Genomic DNA, 14,098 nt, shown 5'->3' with positions numbered 1-14,098 from the left:
TCCTGTATACAAAAGAAGAATGCAAATAACAAAGTCCAATGAAGAATCAAAACAAACTTTAATTCATCTTCACTCTTACTCTGCTCTCTTTTTTAAATGGTTGTCAGATACAGTATATCCACCAAAATAATAAAAACACCAGTCTTGCATGACCCTGTTGTCTATTGGTTGGAGCAGAGGAAAGGGAAGCAGTGTTCTTTCATAAATTCAAAATGTTTAAGGCCAGAACGGGCCATTAGATTATCTAACCTGACCTTCTATATGTCACAGACATCAAATTTCAACTAGTTACCCATGTACTGAGTTCAATAACTTGTGTCTGACTAACCTATGATTGCATTCCGGGGTGCAATCCAGACCAGGGAAGGGTTGTATCACCACCTGCCCTGCAACCTTGGGTGCCTCACAATGCTTTGCTGCTGTTAGTCCCAACCTGGGCCCCTCACAAACAGCCAAAGAGCATGCAGGTCACACCCTCAGTATCTTTGTATAGCTACTGCCTGCCAACAAACTCCAGTCACACTCTGGTTTCCGCCAGCCTTGGTTACCACTTCCAGGGTGATCCCAACACACTCCCAGTCCTGAATTTTCTCCCAAAACGTTGTCTGCACTGTCCAGCCCTCTCCTGGACAGCTCAGATATTTTAGATCCACTGCATCTCTAAGGGAATCAATATCCAATAGTTCACTACTTTAAATGGAGTTACCCACATAATTTAGTTTAAACACAACACTGGATTAGTTTTGATTAAAGAATAAAACAAATTTATTTAACTACAAAGAGAGAGAGTTTAAGTGAGTACAAATATAAGGCATTAAAATCAGAAATGGTTACGAGAAAAAAAAAAAAAGATAAAATGCTTTCTAGTACTAAAACTTAACGAACTAAGCTTGATTCAAGTTGAAATCCCTTACTGCATGTTCCCAATAACATTGCTGGCCAAATTCTTAGGCCAGGATCTATTACCAAAGTTCATAGGCTGTTTCTTTTGTCTTCTTAGGTGAAAGAGAGAGAGAGATGGATAGAGAGAGAAGGAGAGAATGAATATCTGTGGTGGTTTTGCCCCTCACTTCCATAGTCCAGTCCTCCTTTGAAATGCATTTTCCTGAAGGTTATCACTAGATAAAGTTTATTTCTGCTGTGAGGATTGAGACAAGGAGTCTTGCGGTGACATAAATGTTGTTTGCTAATGCAGATGTTTGCTCCTGCTCCCCTTTCTTGACAAAGAATGGCCACTTAATAGGTGATTGGCCATCAACTTGGATGATATATGGATAGAAGCATCACTTAGTCTTTTTTACTTTGAGAAACTGGTTTTCCCAGACTTGACTGGTAAATACATTTAAGACCTAATTTCATTTTATGTTTATAATTTTTATATGTAATGTTGCTATACACATTTTATCATGTTATTATTGAGCAGTGAGTTATTTGTTTTCAAATGCTACCTCATAAGGTATATTTTGCACAGATTATTACAGTAGTGTAAGGTATCAGTTTGTTCCAATGTTAATTACTCTCACTATTAAAAATTTTGTGCTTTATTTCTAATACAAATTTATCAGGCTTCAGCTTCCAACCATTGGTTCTTATTATACCTTCCTCTGCTAGATTAAAGAGCCTTTAGTACTTGGTATTTTCTCCCCTGAAGGTATTTATATACTCTAATCAAGTAATCTCTCAGTCATTTTTATATAAACTAAGAGTTCTTGAAATCTATTGCTGTAAGGCATTTCCTTCAGCCTTTAAATAATTTTTGTGGCTCTTGTCTTCACCCTCCAATTTTTCCATGTGTTTTTAAAGATGTGGATACCAGAACTGTATGCAGTATTTCAGTATTGGTCTCACCAGTGCCATTTACAGAGGTAAAAATACCTCTCTACTTCCCTGTTTATACATCCAAGGATCACATTAGCCCTTTTTGCCACTGCATCACACTGGGAGCTCACGTTCAATTGCTAATCCTTTCACCCCAAATCCTGTTTTCCAGGATATATTCCAACATTGTGTAGGGATAGCCTGCTTTTCTTGTTTCTAGATGTATAATTTTGTATTTGGCTATATTAAATGCATTTTGTTTGAATGGACCTAACCTACCAAATGATCCAGACTGTGCTATCTGACTGCCCAGGCCACATTATGATTTACCTCTCCACCAAACTCTATATCATCTGTAAATTTTATCAGCAGTGATTTTATATTGTTGTCTCTTTTGATCCAAGTGACCAGTCATAGCTTGGGGCCCTGGGCATGTTCGAGCTCGGAGTAGAAATTGGTGGTAGTCAGATATTTCTTGGATGCAGTCTTGTTTATTTACAAAGAATGTACAAAGTCTTGTGTCTCTGAAAGCAAAAGCCATTTCATAACTCATAGTCTGCAAGCCTCCTTAGCCAACACCAGATCCCAAAGGTCTTTTTGTAGTTTTTCCAAGGTCATAGCACATTTATAGGCTCCTGCTTCGTGGATTTTCTTGCCTCTTTTCCTCTGCCTTGCTCTCTGGTCTTGTTTGTCACCTCAGTATTTGTGTGTACTGTCTCACTTCCACACACACCTATCCAAAACAATGATCAGCCCAAAAGCTCCTGGATGGGTTCACACAGGACTTTTATTTTTAATGGGACTTATGTTTACAGTGTTAATTGAAAGGAGAGTTCACAGTTAACAACCTTAGTAGGGATTTCACCCATCTCATAACTATATTTTCTTCCAAATCACTGATGAAAATGTTGAATAGCAACAGGCCTAATACTGATTCCTTGTGGAACCCCATTAAAACACACCCATTTGATGATGATTCCTCGTTGACAACTACTTTTTCAGATCTGTCAGTTAGCCAGTTCTTAATCCAGCTAACATGTGCTTTATTGATATTGTATAGTGCTAATATTTTAATCAGAATATCATGTTTTTACTAAATCAAACACCTTACAAAAGCCTAAGTGTATTGCACCTATACAATTACCTTTATCAACCACATTTGTTATCTTATCAAATCAAGTTTATTTCAAAAGACCTGTTTTCCACAAAACCATGTTGATTGGCATTAATTATATTCCTATCCTTTAATACTGAATCAGTTGCATCCCATATCAGCTTTTCCATTATTTTGACCAAGATGAACATTAAACTAACCAGCCTATAGATACCCAGGTCATCCTACTTGCCCTTTGAATATTGGCACACAACATTAGCATGCTTCTGGAATTTTTCTGGTATACCAAAATTTATTAAAAATTATCATTAGATGCCAGAGATTTCCTCAGTCAATTCTTTTAGTTCTCTTGGATGCAATTTGCCTGGTCCTTCTGATTTAAAAATGTTTATTTCAAGTATGTCTTGAGTTCTATTCCTATCTGATTCATCTTCTTAACTTGAACAAATCCCTTAATTTTTTATGCTTCAGTTTTGCATTTGAAGATAGGTATAATAATATGTATCTTGTTTATTTAGACTGAAATCAGTAATGCTGGGGTCTTTTTCTTACGTGTTTATACAATGTCTATACGAAGGGCCCAGATTCACGATTGGGACCCAAACATACTTTTCAATACAAATAAATAAAAACACTGTGCCTACGTCCTTCACAGGCTTACTTAATATTCATAAAGCACTTTAAGGACATAAAGCAATATGTATTATTAAGTACAAAATAATATTATCTATAAATGTAGCGATATGAAAACGAAGAGAGAAAAATATTGATGTTCCATTTTTCTAGGAAGATTGTGAGATTATTAGGGTCCTATTTCAGGAAACACTTAAGCATATGCTTAACTTTGAAGTCAACGGAACTCAAGCACTGCTTAGTACTTTCCTGAATCAGAGCCTAAAGATGCTAGTGGGAAACTCCATGAATCATTGGTCTGACATGAACAAAAAGAATAAGGCAAGTAGGAAATTATAGAATCAAAACTCCCCACTAGTCTCTATTAGAAACAAGCCTAACCAAAACCACAGACCCAAATATTCCATACTTTTGGAATGTTAGAAACCTGAACCTAAAGCTAGATCCACATTTTTTGAATCTCTATAACAGGGGCGAACAATAAACCTGAATTCAAACCTCTACAAACTTTAAACTCTGTTTATATTATAATATAAATCTGAATTTTGTGGCTTGAGTTTATGGCTAGTTAGTGTAGCTTGCAAGACCTTGCCTGTGTGAGCGCTCACTTTCAAATACTGGTCTCTCCTACACATGAAATTCATTAAACATATATTCACTATCAACTTTCTCTTAGGGTATGTCTACACTAGTGCTGGAGGTGTAATTTCCACCTCGAGTAGACATTTCTGTGCCAGTACGTGCCTAGGGACTTGGACGGGATCATACTTGAGGTGGCTAGCTCCTCCCCACCACTCATGCTACCACAACTACACTTCTATTTTTAGTGTGCTCACCTAATCAGAGCTAGTGCAGGTATGTCTCTCTCAGATGGGAACTTCCCCTTTGGTTCCAGTGTAGGCATACTCTTATACTCTGTAAGAACCCCACCTATATCAACCCTGGTGGAGAATGTGATGGCATTCAGATTAGGGTGGCTGTTGATGTGGTTTTTATTGTAGAAGTAAAGAGAAAAGAAATACAATTAATATTAGTGGGAATTTTACTGTTAGCCCACACTAGTGCACAATCAGAGGAAGAAAAAGTAAGTGCAAATGAGTTTTCAGTTGATCCTTAATGTCTATATCTCCTTCTCACAAAAATGAGTGTGCTGGCCTTGGAGAGGGGCGTGAAGTATAACGTATAATTTTCCATTTTCATTCCACGCCTCAAACTGTCATGAGACATTTCATGCTATTTTTAGCTTCATTCTACTCTTCACATTGTCAAGACAACTGGAAGGTGTTACATGCTTTTCTGTTCTTGTTTTCATGCTTATCATGCACAGGGATTAACATTATGCCCTTCTCTGCTCTCCTTATGATCTCTCTTGGAGAAACAGTATAATGGGAAAATATACCCGCCACTTAAAACTTGTGTGAAAATTCACTGTAATGGGGAAAGGTGCTAAAATACAAGAAGGATACAGGTATCCATTTTTGGGAAAAGGGGTGATGACAAGAATTGAAGGGAGTCCACACTGAATAACCCTCTCTTGTAACAGCCCTGAGATGCCTCATTCTCACAGTCCTCTTCTCTCATAGTCAGAAGACAAGTGATGGGACAGGTCAGTAACTGTACAAATCAACAAGAGATTTTTTTCCCTTTGTAACAAAACAAGCCATTAGATGAGTGGAGTCTTGTTGCCCATGGTTACAGAAAACTGCATTCCAGTTGTATAACTATGTGTTTTAGTTTTCCCTATTTCTTTCTAAATTATCACTAAAAACAGCAGCAAAAGAGAAGTAATTAGGTTATGCACTGGTTGGTAATTAGAAGGAGACTTGGTAACAGAAAAGATTTATTAAGGAAATACTGTAAAGCCTGTTAGTTATATTTGTAGTATTCACTTTCAGCATTTAATGCATCTAACTGTATGTACAGCAACACTATTCTAGAGTGCAACCTTTCTCTCCAATGCCAGACAGCTTGGAACAAGGTGATTGTTTTTTCTTTTAACTGTTTGTTGGAGGTGGGAGTCCTATCTGGCTTTGCTTGCATATGTGCATACTACAAAATGTATTGTGGATGCTTTTCTTCAGAATGAAAATGTATGTGCACTTTCACATTATAGAGGGTGGGCTAGATTCACAAAGGGAAGTTAGACTGACTTCTTCTCGGCGGGGTACTCATTTTGGGAACATTAGTTGTGAGTTGCCCCTCAAAATTATAAAAAGCTATTATTTTAAACTCTGAAGCATTTTCCCCCAGCCACACGGTAGGGGCAAGGATACCATCCCGCAACATCTGTCTGAGATTGCACCATCTTTCCTGTTCACACCAGCATAGCACAGCAAACACATAGAGTAAAACAATAGCAAGAACACCATACAGCTCTCCTTCATATTGCATATCTTGATCTTGTGCTTCCTTGTGTTGTCGTGGATCTGTGTGATAACTATCCACAACAAAATACAAAACAAAAGCAGGATCTATAGACCCCATTAGTATCAATTATTTACAACACATATTTAATTTCCATATCTGCTGTTGTCCAGTGGCCTACCGAATCATATGGCATAATAGAGGAATTGTACTGTGGTATTCTATAATTCCCTTCCCCTATAAACTCTATTGGTCCTGCTGAGAACCACATGAATTGGCCGTCATCATACTCAATTTGCCATTCAGATATGCAGTAATCACTTTGCAAGTAAATAAATCAAAATGGGCTGCGGCAAAAGGCTTGATATATTATAATAATGGGTTCTCTGAATTCAGGGTGGTTATCTATGGCATAATCAACAATGTGATTCAAAAATATCAATAACAGGCGCTTTAAAGAATGCATCATGCTTTGTCGTCTTCACCCATAATTTAAGTATTGCCTTTCCATGCCTTGAGCTGTGAAGAATGAAACCAATATGTTTTCTTCTTTTTATTTTTTTAATCACTACCTGATACACAGTGCGGATGGCTTTATCCACTATGAACACAGGTCCCATCCATTGTGGGCTCAAAGCATGTGCAAAGTTTTTTATAACTCTGTATAGCACTCGATCTCCAATTTGCCATTCTTGGGGTTTTAATATGGGGCCAAATTGGTGATCCATTTTCCTAATATTTGTACCAAGTCCATTGGCCACTTGCTGATGTATGCACGTAATATTTTGAAGCAACTTTGACAAATAGTGATCAGCTATCAATTTGGGTTGGAGCTCATCTGGAGGACCATTTGTCTATCAGTGCTCCAAGGATCTCATTTTACATTCTGTCATAACTTCAAAGGGGAATACCCATGGGCTGCTTTTGTTATTCTCAGACCCATGAATATCAAGGCCAATTTATCATCCCAATCTCTGCCTTGAGCATTGATTATTTTTTTCAAAGCCAATTTCAAAGTTCGATTAGTGTGTTCTACTGCTCCCAAACTTTGAGGATGGTATGGTATATGCCATCTTTGTTTTATGCCTAAAGCGTCACAAGTGCATTTCAAAATCTCACCAATAAGTGAGGACCATTATCACTGTCAATCTCCTTTGGGAGCCTCCATCTAGAGAAGACGTGATCTACCAGTATCTTAGCTGTGGTACGAGCAGTGTTATTTTGAGTGGGAAAGGCCTCAACCCATTTGGTAAATGGATCAATAATCCCTAAAAAGTAACGATGACCTGTTTTACTGATGGTTAACTCAATATAATCCATCTGGAGGTGACTCGAGGGTCCTTCAAGCCTTTGGTAGCCTAGTAGGCCTTTCTTTTTAGAAACATCAGGGTTTTTTACTGCACTGGGTAGGCAATTGTTTACCCAGTGTTCCACATCTTGTTTCATCTCTGGCCACCTTCCTACTGTTTTTAAGCAGCACAGAGTTTTTTCTATACCAAAATGGCCATTTTCATGCACTGCTTGTATTAAATCATCTTGTTGTCCTGTTTGAACAATCCATACTGGTACATCTTGGTCCCCCTTTTTGGCCATAAGCAAACCACTTGAATGCTGTTCAGTTTTCCACCCATTCACCTCCCCTTATTGCAGCAGCTGTTGTATGCTAGCATCACTTTTCTGCAAAGCTGCTAAATCTATAATGGGTACAGATTCCTTTTGGATTCCCCAAGTAGCAGTTATTGAGGTGATTGGCACCTGCCATTCTGAACCTCTTTGTGCCCCCTCCTTGGCTGCTTTGGCTGCCTTATTGTTCCATTCTGCTACTATTCCCAATCTCTTATGGTCAGGTACTTTCAGCAGCCAGACTGGAGCTTGGTGTTGCAGTCCGGCTTCCCATAATGCCTCAATTTTTTCAGCATGACAGATGGGTTTACCATCTAAGCTATGCACGCTTCTTTCCTTTCATGTGGGCATCCAATCTAAGCATGCTCTTATAGCTCAGTCAGAGTCTGAGGCTATAACTACAGGAGTATTAGTCCTTGAACCCATTAATGCAGCATGCACAGCAACAAGTTCAGCTGCTTGTGTGGAGTGTGACATGCAGCTTCCTGCCATACGGGTTACATCTGGGTAGCGAATTGCTGTATACCCTGTTTTGGGAGATTGTTCTATCATGTAAGAAGATCCATCCACAAACCAAACCTCTGACTTTTCAGGTAGAGTTTCTATGTCTTCCCAGCCATTTACTGGCTGAAAAGGATTGGGAAGGCCCAGTGCAATTTGAGTTGCCTGACCACTGTCCTACAGACCTAGCATAGCTTTAGTTGCTTGCTTGGCTATTCTGAGCCCCATAGTAAGACATCTTCCGGTTGGCAGAGATGAATAGGACTACTGAGTAACCTTGAAGGTGTCTCAGTTTCTGCATACCACAGCACATAACAAGACAAAATACACAACATGTATGCTTACAGCTGCACATAGATAACAGTGATGGGACTACACGTTGACTCTATCTGAAAGCTACTGCTGAGTGCTACCAGCTGCCTATTAAAGAGTGTAGGACACCACTACCCTGTGATTTGTACTGGCTGTCAGTAGGTCTCTAGGTCGAGTTGGAAGTGGTGGTTTTAATTTATAAAATCATAAATGGTTTGGGACCGATTTGTATAAGGGATCATCTCTCTCTATGGACAACACTGATGCAGTTGTAATCGGAGGAGGATGCCCAAGATGGAAACCCCTTGTTTTGGTTTGGTCACTCTGAAGGGCTGTTGCCTCTGAAACTTGGCTTTTTGAGTTTATTCACCCATTTTTCAGGCCTTTAGGAGGAACTGGAGCCAAGATTTGAAGAACATGATTGGTTTAATTTGGGGAATAATATAGTAGTTGTGTCACCAGCAGGGCATGAGAGGGGGAGATGGGAGCTCTAGGCTTCCAATTCATGCTCTTACTGCCTCTGGTAAGGTGAGGAAGGGTAAGGAGGGTGCCCAGGGCACTTTATTCTGTCCCCCTCATCCTCCTTTTTTGTTTCTGTGCCCCTGCCCCTCTGCTCTCATTTCATTCTTACTCTCTTTTTCCTGGGCAGTCATTCATGCTTGCTTAATTTTCCAGCACAAAATATAGACAGCACTGGATGAAAAGTAACTAGAGAGAAAATGCTGCATTGAGGCAGGGATAATATGACATTTCATCTGGAATACTGAGTTGGTGATATTTGCTAATCATCTGACTTGCTCCAGCTTTTGTTGTGGCTGAGCTGGGAGGCCTTACTTCACCGTGTGGAGTAAGTGTCATATTTAAAATAACCTATTATGTAATATATACTTATATGGATGATAGATTATGGCTCTAATTGAGATGTACTGATCCCACTAGGGAGAGCAAGTCTGCAATAATTCTGAAGTCATGAGAGAGTTAGATATATTTCTTTATAAGTAGCTTAACAGCATTTTAAAACACTGGCTCAGACCTGAAAACTCTTTGTGAGTTTGCACTGTGAATCTATTCACAGCTCTGTGAATAATTTGTAGCAAGAAAGTATTAGGTAAAATTCAATTTTCTGTTCATGGACAGATCACTGTTTTGAATTTAGACATTTTTCTGAATTATTTGGTGAATAATTCATGATTTGTAGAGTTTATTTATGAGAAGTTCACTGTATTTCACATTCATACTGCATACACAGATTCAATGCAATGTTGCCAACCCTCACAATATTTGGTGTTTTTCTTAAAATCCTAGCACCTGAGGTGATGTGTGATGATGTGAGAGTCTCAGTTTTCATTGTTTTATAAAAGTTTCTCGCACTTCTGGTTTTGGAGAAACTTGAAAATGTGAACCTTAAAGACTCAAAAACCACAGGGCAAATAAAATAAGTCTATTTTTAAACATCTCATGATTTCATGATTTTGACTAATGATTTTTTGATTTCTGGGGTTGGCCATGCCATATATGGTATATTTCTATTCCCCGATTGGATGAGCATAACTTTGAGGGTCAGGTTTTTGGTGTGAATATTGCCATTTATTAATTCAAAACGTGCTTTCTGTGAATATTCTGCAGTGTAGCTTAAAATTTAATACTTCATTGCAGTGTTTGCAACCCAAACATTGCATCAGTTTGAATATTGCAGGGGAAATGGAAAGCGAAATTGACTAGAAACTGACTAAACTTTTCTCAACTGAGAGAAATGCAAAAAGAAAAGAGCATAAATAGAAAAGTGAAGCCCTAGTCCTACAATTGGTTCTATATAGACAAACCCTCATATTCCCCTTGTGCCCCTCATAGTCCCATTGACTTCATTAGATTTTTGGCACCAGAACATGGGTCCATTTGCAGAACCAGCCTTTGCGCCTACCTCTCAAAAAAACCCCAATCCTTTCTTTTAACGTCTTGTGGCGTTTTAAGTAATGTACATGTAAAATGTTATTTTGGGGATAGAAAAAAGATCCACAACCTGATAGACTCATCGATACTTTATTATTTAATGGTGATGAAACCACTAAATGTTTGATGTCATTACAGATAAGCATCCAAACTCCACAGCATATCTGGTTTTATCCACATTGGTGTGGTCTTGAATTCAGATAGGTAATGTCAATAAAACAGACACTCTATCATTTCTAGTACTTCCTGATTTTTATTTGATTGAAAATACTGCAAAAACAGCCTCTTGCATTTTTTCAAGTATTTCCACCTATTGTCATGTCTGGAACAATTTCTTTTAAAATTAAATAAATTAAATAAACTTTACATTTTTGAAACTCAAGCTCAGTGCAACATTTAGCTGAATGCTCAGGCTGGTTTATATTTTATCCAAATCTATTTGTGAATTGCTACATATCAGATAACCTCAGCACTTATAGAATACTTTTCATATTCAAAGCACTTTACAGTTTAATTACTAAATAATTAATCTTCACAGTACACAGTTCTCAATTGACTTTAACTGGTGATATGAATGTTCAGCACTTTTTAATTAGTGGCTATTTTTAAAAGTAGGGACCTAAATGATTTGTCCATTGGGAGTCAGAACCAAGATTGGAATTTGGGAATTTCTGGTTCCTAGTGCTATGTTCAGGCTTTCAGATTATGCTGGTCTCTATTACTGATCCAAATGGGATGTGGTGCCTGACAATTTAAAACTAAGGGGCAAAGTTTGCTCTCAGACTGCTGTAAATCCAGAGTTATTCCATGATCTTCAGTGGAGTTAGTCCATTTACGCAGTTGTACTGGACAGCAGAAATTAGGCAAAATCTTCCCTCGTATAAGTACACACATGTTTATACAAGGGCGGAATATAAATACACTAAATGTATTAATGTTATAAAGATTCATTTCAAATACTAATCACTAGAGCTGATCAAATGCCTCCAAAAAACTCCATGAACATTCAGACCAACTGAAAACTGAATATGCTTAAACTGTGTTTACACCTCTTTTGTGTTATCTTTCCACATGGCTTCTATTTATCAGTAGGAATTTGTCTTCCATGCACATAGTGGCAGGACTAAATCCTAACAAATAAACACTGAGGGCCTTTTCTAGATTTGCAGAAGCAGCAACTGGATTAGAGCCACTCTGGACAAACAATAAACAAAAAGCTCTTATCAGCTCTTATCAGACACAGCTTGCTGGACTGAACTGCTGTATTTTAAAATGACAAGCCTTCCTCTGTGTTGAGGGAAAGCAGTGAAGGTCGAAATGGAACCACATTTTATAGAAAGGTTTTCCAAAAGGTCGAGGAGAAGAGATAAGGTTGGGATGGGGGGGAACAACCAATCACCCTGAACACTCTGCTAATGATTGCTGAAAACAAAGAACCATCAGCGACACAGAACTTTAGCTTTTACAGCCTTTCTGAGGTCTATGTTTCTTTCTCTGGCATTTCTCTCCAGTCATCACAGTGTATGTTGCTACTGTTATCAACCTGGTTTTGACCTAAGAAGTTAATTGTTGGTATGAGTGACAGGACATTAGCACAGCTGTTGATGGACAGCAATTAGTGCAGGAATGACCAGGCTAGATCTGCAAACCCTCCAAAATGAAGACCAGATGCTGATCTAATCCTGATTTATTATAACTCTTGGATGATGCACAGAACCTGTCCTCTGTTTCTAGAGGGAGTCAAGTAGTAGTCTGATGGGGAGCGACTGGTGCATTTAACTTGAGTGATGGGTTAGAACAATATATTTCACCCTTCAAATGGAGTTCTTTGTCACAGAGTTGAATGGAGTTAGCTAAAGTTAGTGCCATCTATTATACTTAAATATCCTTTTTCCCAACTTGAGTTTTCATGTTTTCATATTTCTAAGTGTTCCTAATGCATCTTTCACTGGGTATTTTGGTATAAATTGTGCATGTTCCTTTTTAAAGTGAAAACAATAACTAGGTAAATGTAAATTGTTTAGCCTTCCCCAGTCAAATTCTATTATTGTATTGTTATGATGCTGCATCCTCTCACTTACCAAATCCAGCCCAGGGTTCAAATTACAGGGGATTTGATCCACACTTCATTCAAGTCAGTAGAAGCCTTTCCATTGATTTCAGGGGGCTTTGAATCTGACCAATGTGTCCCCAAGATGAATTTGCTATAATGTGCCTAACTCTGGACTTCTGGTTGAGACTTGCTAATGTGGGTGAGGTCTTGTTTGCTGTTTACCTAATGCACATAGACTTATGCTAATGGCTGTAACTCCTTCAGATAACCATGCATCAAACTGGCAGCCTGCTCAATAAAAACAACTCCAAGTGCACACCAGACAACAAAGCAATCTCTCCATTTTAGTTCAGCCAGAGTTTCTGGCTATTCTGTGGTTTGTTGGGTTTTTTTTTTTTTTTACTCACTATGACTGTCCCTTAGTTGGTGCCTAAATGTCTTGTGATATATTTCCAGGACAAATCTATTCAGAAACACTTGATCAGATAAAATGTTTTCAAGCAATACAGTACTAATCATACAAAGAATCATACACTCTAAACCAAATATATAATGTTGCACCACAATAAAATATGGGAAGGAGTGTCCCTTTAAAAGTAAGTTTTGCACAATCAATCAGCTAATCATTATTTCTTAAAAATATAGGCACTCACCCTACTTTGCTATGTGTCTGGTTTTTTCTTTTTTTCTTTTATTGGTTGTGTTGGCAGCTCTGTCTGTGTATATTTGTGCATGAACACCAGTTAAGCAGAAACCATTTTTTAAAAAAATGTCCTCAATACATATAAATAAATATAGACGAAAAAAGAATGAATTTTCCTTGGGTGTATTGAACTTTCAGAAATAGTTCCAAATCTTATTAAAAATGAATGGAGGAAGAATTTTCATGGAATCAGTACACATTAGGATTTGCACTACATATTCTTCGACTGCTGCACAGCTTCTCTCTCTCCAGCAGCTCTTCTACATTGCGACTGGAAGCCAGTTTTATTTTAAAGGATGGAAGCCTTTTCTGATGCTAATGCTTCTGCAGTCTCATTAGCAGCCACTAGCAAATAATGTTGTAAAATGTCATCTTTCTAAAGATCCTTGGCTTCCCTCTATGTTCCTGTCAAATCCAAGAATCAGAGTTATTCTTTTCTATACTGAAGGAACAAGTAACAGCAGTGACCTTCATTATAGAATAAGGAAAACAACAAAGAGAGAGAGAATACAGAGAAAATCTCTAGGAGAAAGCAAAGTATGAGTGTCTTCAGCAACTCTACCTTGCAAAATGGCAGCTGGATTTGTGGACAGCAGGCATCCAGAGGAAAGTCACAGTAAACACAAACAAGATCTGTTGGAGGCCCAGTACAATCTGAGTTGCTTGACCACTGTCCTACAGGCCTAGCATAGCTTCAGTTGCTTGTTTAGCTATTCTGACCCCTGTAGCATGACATCTTCCAGTTGGCAGAGATGAATAGGACTACTAAGTAACCTTATAGATGTCTCAGTTTCTGCATACCACGGCACATAATAAGACAAAATACAAATATTGTATGCTTGCGGCTGCACGTAGATAACGGTGATGGGAACAAAAGTTATTCTTGAACATCTGGGGGTACACTGTTTCATTGCCAAAGGGGAATACTTTTACTCTGCCCCTCCTATGACCAGATGTTATTTTGACGACCCCAATTATCATGGTGAGAATGGAATGTACTTAATGGTGGAAACCCAATGTAGGAAAT

The 14,098-nt window shown here is 38.2% G+C and overlaps 1 long non-coding RNA gene across 1 annotated transcript in view; it reads left to right on the top strand.

The window, feature by feature from the left end:
• Positions 1 to 10,516, top strand: part of LOC137163725 (uncharacterized) — a 40,925-nt gene extending 30,409 nt beyond the window's left edge. The window contains exon 3 of the long non-coding RNA XR_010922817.1: positions 10,454 to 10,516. This is a non-coding gene — a long non-coding RNA (uncharacterized lncRNA). The remainder of the gene's footprint in view (positions 1 to 10,453) is intronic.
• The last annotated feature ends 3,582 nt before the right edge of the window (positions 10,517 to 14,098 follow it).

Source organism: Emydura macquarii, unplaced genomic scaffold (assembly GCF_026122565.2).
Source record: "Emydura macquarii macquarii isolate MOO-44397 ecotype Brisbane River unplaced genomic scaffold, CSIRO-AGI_Emac_v2 contig_2636, whole genome shotgun sequence".
Lineage (NCBI taxonomy): Eukaryota > Metazoa > Chordata > Testudines > Chelidae > Emydura > Emydura macquarii.
The sequence above is the reverse complement of the archived record's forward strand: the minus strand, read 5'-3'. Positions and strand labels throughout refer to the sequence as shown.